Genomic DNA, 7,756 nt, shown 5'->3' on the forward strand with positions numbered 1-7,756 from the left:
GAGACTTAATTGAAAAAAAAAATTAGTGCAAGGACCCAATTAAAAAGAAAAAAAGTATAAGGACCTAATTGAAAATTTTACAAAATTATAGAGACCAACAGTAATTAAACCATTATATAAATATTTTATTATTAAGAGATATGAAATCTATAATATATTAATCTCACGTAAATATTTATAGTAGTTGATCCAATAATATTGGGCCATATAATTTTTAATATTATATTAGAATTAAGATTAAATTTGACTCAAAATATTCTTATGTTGATAAAAAATATCTCACACTTATAATGTGTAGTTGATAAATTATTTTAAGTGCAAGAGAATAATTTTATAGAGGTAGTGATATAATACAATTCAAAAGGGTATTGATTATATAATAACCTACATCATCTTTACAATTGGAGTAGTCCTCTTCATTCCCATGCCTTAGCTTTTTCTTATGCATGTGGATTCTATTTTAATAGAATCTACTAGCTAGTTGAATCATATAGTAACATCTCTATCATATGTATAACCTAATTAAAGCCCTCATAGTATATGACATGAAAATTCAAAGCAATATATGCCACAACAATGATGGGTACCTCTCATTATTGGGACAAAATAAACAAGAGTAAGTTGGTGTTTGCTTTTAGGACCAGCCATATGGTTACATTTGAGACGCATATAGATATAGTGTTCACACACCTAAATTAAATAATAGGTTAAAATTAAATTTTCATATTTATTTTTACAACCAAATTAAAGCTAATAATACTCTATCAACCAATTTTAATCAATAAACAAATAAATTCATTTATTCACAATTTTTTTAAATTATAATTTATTTATTTTTTACTTCTTCTCTTCCTTCTTAATATTATAATTTCACTTGTTTCCACCAAATTTTGTCAATAAACAAACAAATTTATTATTATTTTTTTAAAATTTACTTTTTGCCCTTTCTTATTTTTTATCTTTTCAATGAACATCATAATTTTACTCATTACCAATCACTCACCATTATCGATCGTCGACAATCTCCCTACTATCACAGACAATTCTAAATCTAAAATCATAAATTCTAAATCTTAAATTTAAACTTTAAATATTAAATTTTATATCCTAAATTATTAGATTTACTATGTTTTACTTTCGAATATTTTTTTACTTGAGTTTTATATGTTTTAAATTTTGGATTTTTTTATATTTATTTTTTTTTACTTATTAGGTGTGTTTCAAAATTAAAAGAGCACCACTTTGTTTAATAATGGAGATGAAGGGCCAACTGAAACTGATTGCGGCACCTGCACTACACTTTCTATTCTCTTTATAACTGAAATTAATTATATTATCTTTTAATTCCAACTGCATTACTCCTATGTTTTCAAAAAAGATGATGGGAATTATTATTAAACAATCATGATCTCTTCAGACTAGCCAGCTATTTATTAATTGGATCACTAACTCACTACTTCATTCTAAGTTAATGTTTTTTTTCTTCTTTTAATTGCAACATTGCATGTTCTTATTTATATACATGTTATTACTATCTTCAACAAGAGAAGTGGGAAAAAGCACAACTTTAATTTGTGTGTAAAAAAGTTTATTAATTGTTTATTAGGCATTTATTGGGAAGAAATTAAAGCCTAGCAATAATACTAATGCAAATTGCATACTTGTGAATTATTATATATTGTTTTCCAACGCTTCCATGACATGCAATTATTAATTAATAGATGGAAAAAGAAAAGGACAAGAGAAATAGTTAATTAATATGTTAGTTGATCATTAAAGGCTTCATAAATTTGATGAGTTTAATTAGGACAATTGAATCCAATGTAAACGAAATACAAGTTAAGTTATACTCCTTTAAAGCGAAAAAAGTAGTAAAATAAAAAAAAATTAATTTTCTTAAATATAATCCACATATATAGTCACGATGAACTAACTTAATTTATAACTAAAAAAATTTAAATATTAAAATTATTAATTTTTAAAAATTCAAAAATCAAACTAATTAAGCACTACTGAATAAAAAAATTGATTTCCAATCCCATTTAATTTAATTTAATTTAAAGTAAAATTAATAATTTATAGTTTGTCCTATTGTTAGATGTAAATACACATGGTAAGCACATATATTTGCAATGGGGCATGTTAATTATGTGGTGAAAACTCAAGTGCAATCGACTTTACATGAAGTTAATAGGTGAGAATCGTTAGATGAAAATTTAGTCAAATCATTTAATAACTCTCAGTTATTAATTTCACGTGAAGTTGACTGCACTTGAGTTTCTATCTAATTTTGTGTGGGAATGAGAATCCAAAATTCCACAAAATAGAGAGCAAATTAAGGTAGGGATGATGTGGAAAAAATAAGGTAAGATAATAATAATATGAGATGTGATGCTAAGAAATAATCCCAGGTGCCAACTGCAACATTTCCAGACACCATAACCCCAGTAGGGAACACGCGTGTGCCCCTTTGTCTACTGTCTCTCTTCTTTCCCTTTCACCTTTCTTCAAATTTTCAAGCCAGTTTTTCTTTAGAATAAAGTGTGCAAATAATTTCCTAAACTTTTTTAAATTTCTATTTTTCAATTTCTTTTCATTCCGTGGTGTCTTAGTTTTATTTGCAAATTGAATCACTTTATAATAGAAGAGATTAGTAGGATGTATTATTTTTTCTTAGCTTCCTTACTTTTTTTTTTGGCATGCACTAGTTGACTATTTTATATATAGTAGTGTTATTAATTGAAGGACATATTCTAAAAATAGAATATTTAAATTGTATTATTTAGGATAAATTTCAATTTATACTATATTTGTTTTAATTTAAAATATTTTTATCATTTTCACCTAAATATATAACTATTAATTTAGATAAAAATATATTAAATACTTATTATACTAAGACAATAAAATATTTATTTGAATACATTAATTTTTTTAAAAAATATAGGAGAATTTTATTCAAATTCACAATTATTTATTTGAATCTGGAAGTTACATGATATGATCCTTTCCTTTTTTTGCCCACTCATTCATTTGGTTATTTGCTAATGTATATGTTGAGTTGTAGGAATGTGGTGAATTCATAATATTAGTCCCCCACCACCTAAAACTCAAACATTAAGACGAAAAATTAAGTTGGGTTAGTCTAGTGGTTAATTTATTAATTTATTTAAATAAGTAGTAGGAGTTCGAATCTTGTTTTGTGTATATATTAATTTATTGATCAATGACAAACTCTTAAATAAAATTCCGATTCACGCCGAATTAGTCCTTAACTTGTCGGATTAGGAATACTGTTAAAAAAAACATACATAGGACATATATACATATATGTAATTGTATATGTGTGTTATAATCATATTATATTAATTAATAGGAAAAGTATCAGGAGTCAATAGAATATTTATACAATGTGTACAATAGAAGTTTATGAAGTATTAGAGATACAACCATTAGTGTTACCTTTTTCTATCAGTTGAAACTTTTGGGATGAGTGGTATCATGATATGATATTAGAATGCTAGATTCGAAAGATCAAGAGTTCGATTCTTAGTAAACCCCAAAATTATTTTAAACTTTTGGGAAGATGTTTATTATCCCTAATACTTGGATAGTATAAAAGATGTTCATTTTATAACTCAATAGTTCATTATACACATTGTATAAATAGATCATTGTCTCCCTAGTAGGATCCTAATTAATATATATTAAGGGATATCTAAAGTAAATATATGAGATCAAGTAGTTGAAGTTGATGGGATTAGGATTAATTATATTGTTGTCATGTGTGTGTGTGAATGGGTGAGAGAGTGAGTTTTTGTAAGATAATTGGAAAAGAAGAAGAAAGCTAATTAAGAAGAAGAAAAAGTTAATTGAATGTAGATGTTAGATTTGTTGTAAGTGGAGAAGCACATGATAATAGGAATGATTGCGTGGCTTGAATATCTGTATAAATAAATCCACTTCACACCCTCTTTTGCATTATGCTACTTGATACGCTTAGAAGGCATGCGCGCATATATTATTATAACAAATTAAAATATGTTTAGTGTTTATAGAATAGAGAATCATCACATACAATAATATATACAAACCCTACTAATTCATCATACTCACGTAAGCACTGATTCATGATGAGTTGCATTTAGAATCAGTTAAAAATTTAGTTACAGTTAATTTTATGTAAAATTAATAGATGATAATTATTAAATAATAATTTAATTAAATTTATTAAATTATTTAATAATTTTTAATTATTAATTTTATATAAAATTAATTATACATCAATTTTTATCATGAGTTTTTAACTTTTAAATTCACACATATATAGTCTTTAAATTAGAGGTGAATGTTATAGTGTTTATTGCTTTATATTTAAATTATTAAAAAAAATAAATAAATAATATTTAATAAATTTTATATGATTAATAATTTATTTTTTATATTAAATATTTTATTTTTTATTTTAAAAATAAAGTTATACAATTTAGACATCATAACAAAAATATGGGAGAACTCACAATTATTTAATTTGCTTTATAGAGTGGCTATATAGGTCTCCGGCTAGGGATCACATTAGTCACAAGTCTCAACAACCTTCTTCAACTTGTTGTGTGCTTTGCTTTACTTTAATTTGCTATATATGACACTAATAAACCTTTTTTTATTTTTTATGTTTTATTTTATATATATTATAAAAAAATTCAAATTTTAAACTTATATATATTACAACTGATGGTGGCCAAAGCTAATAGTTAACACTACTTTACAGTTGGTGCATTATTATCAATTATATAAATCTGCTTATTATATTAAATATAATATGGAAAGGCAAATCATAATTTTTTTTAAATTTTTTTTATCATCATTCAATTATTTATATTTAGTCATTCTTATTGAAAATAGTATACTATATATTAATTAATTAGACAATTATTATGACTTAATGAGAGTTCAGCTTTTCTAGCAATTGAATAATACATTATAATATTGAGTGAGAATATATCTTTTTTTTTTTAACTTAGATAATATATTATATTACGGAATTAAGAACATTTAAATATAAATTTAATTTTTAATTCATATATAATTTGTTGAAAAAATTATTTTCATTATTTATTTTGTAGCTATATACACGTATATAAGTAAATATTATTTGTTCTCATCACCACTATTTTATAAATAAAAAAATGAGTTAAAATTACTTACATATTTAAGGCTTTAATGAGAATAAAAACAACTATACATATAATCCTTCAAAGTTTTGATGCTTAATAATTTAATATATCCCAAAGTTGCGCAACTAACCTTTACCCATTAGAATAGTTGCTATTTATTAGTCCTATAATAAGAATTTAACACATTGATTGAGAAAGATAGATTAATGAACCATAAGTTAGGATAAATTAAAAAATAACACATCAAAATTAAGAAAACCACTACAAATAATTCTTAATTTAGCGGCTTTTTTTTTTAATTTTGCAGCAGTTTTAAATCGTTGTTAAATCGACTGAAAAAATTGCATATAATCTCTTTTATATACATCTCTCCAATGATGTTTACGTATCTAATTGTTTTTCTATTCTATAATTTTTTTTTTATAATTTAACATGATAGGCCTCCTAAAATTAAAGAAAATCCGATCCAAAAATTTTAACACAATTATGAATTCTTCAAATTAACCACACATGTAAGTAACAATATATACAAATATAAATTTAAAACATCTTATATACTTGATATATAAACTTAAATTAAATATGCGGGTTTAAATATTAGGAGTCACTCAGATAAAAACGTTTAAAACGTATTTTTCTAAAGATGTTTTCTATTAATTAAAATTCAGTATATATAATCGATTAAATCGTGTTATTTTTGTCAACATTAAGTCAGACAAATTAATTTGATCGAAAAGATGGTGAATCAAATTTTAGTTATTTTTTATAATAAGAGTATTGCAGTTATTTTTTTATAAAAAAATAATATTAATTTAGATCAGTTCAAGATTTGATTTACCATTTCTTCGACCAAATTAATTTATCTGACCTAATTTTAACAAAAATAATATAATTTAATTAATTATATATATATATATATTAAATTTTAATTATTAAAAATATTTAAAAAAAACGTTCTAAACCTCTTTATCTGAATAACTCCCTTAAATATTTTACTAATTAAGAATTAAAAATCAACATCACAAACGCATTTCCTCACAGTATATTCATAATTGCAATTGGGATTTTAAAATAATATTATTGATTCACCCGATAAAAAAATAATAGTTTTGTAATGAAGATTTTTATACAGTAAAATTAGTTAAACAGCGCAATGGAATGTCATCAGATATTAATCTTAATTAGCACTAGTTCTATTCGAAGCACAAATAATGAATTCCCACTTGCCATTAATAACTAGTAGTGTATACTTTAGGAATACTCATGGTTCCTTTTTTATCTTATCATATGAGCGTCAACACTATTTAAATAAATAAATAAAACTATATATAATAATTAAAGAGAGAAACGTATATATCGTTTGGAATTACCTTTAACCTGGTCAATATGCTAACCTACATTATATTCTCGCCGTTTCTCTAAATGCTATATTATTTAATTATTTATCTCTCCTTGGTATTCAGAATAATAATCATATCTACTAGACTTTTATTTTATTGAATTCATCATCATATATATGATCTACTGAATATTCTTATTGTATCTTTTACTCATTAAAATAATAATAATAATTAAGACGGAGAAGCTAAGTGCTAGGTTAAACAATCATTTTTTGGCGTACTAAAGTCTCAGAAAGATATAATTGTTTATGATTGAATGATATATAGAAGAAGAAAAAATAAAATAAAATAAAAAAACCTGAAGTTTAGGACGTGATGCCATATTTTGTGCAAACTAGCTAGAGTTTAATTATAAAAAATATATATAATATATTAATTAAAATTAACTGTTAAAATGACCAGCATTTTAAGTACATTTGAAAAATTTTCTATACCTTATACTATTCACATTATCTTTTTGTGATTATTAACATATGCTTTATTTAGGTGTTTTTAGAATGTCACTCATGTCATTATATTTTTAACTAATAAAAGTATATTATCTAAGATAATAATTTAAGTTAATAACGAATAATAATTTATAATTATTCTTTTATTGGTTAGAATCATATTTATTTAGTATTTTATAAATATTTAAAAATTTATTTTGTGTGTCATTTTTTTATAATTTACTAGTTATTATTTCTATCTATCTATCATAAAATTATTTATCTAAAAAGTTTAAATGTTTAATTTTTGTATAGGCATTTTTTATTTGTCTTATGTTTTCTTTTTCTAATTTTTGAAATTCACTAAAAATCGAATTCTTAATCTTTCGGACACAAACTATCTAATAAAAATACTTATCCAAAAAATTAAGTTGATAAGAGAAAACAACATTTATAATTATATCTCTAACACTATTATCAAACTATTATAAAAGTTTAAACAGTTAATTAAATAGAATAATTTACATAAAATAGAGAATCAATTTTTAATTAGCTAATACTTATCAATTTTAAGATTTAGTATTTATAATTTAGAATATAAAATTAAGAATTTATGATTTAGGGTCTATAATTTAAAATAACTAAAATAATTTTAAAAAATCCTCTAATATTGTTCATCAAATAGTTATATCTAATAATAATTTTAACAAAATTAAGGTATTGAGTTCATTTTACTGTATCAGTTGTATTT

This window comes from Arachis duranensis, chromosome 5, assembly GCF_000817695.3.
Source record: "Arachis duranensis cultivar V14167 chromosome 5, aradu.V14167.gnm2.J7QH, whole genome shotgun sequence".
Taxonomy (NCBI): Eukaryota; Viridiplantae; Streptophyta; class Magnoliopsida; order Fabales; family Fabaceae; genus Arachis; species Arachis duranensis.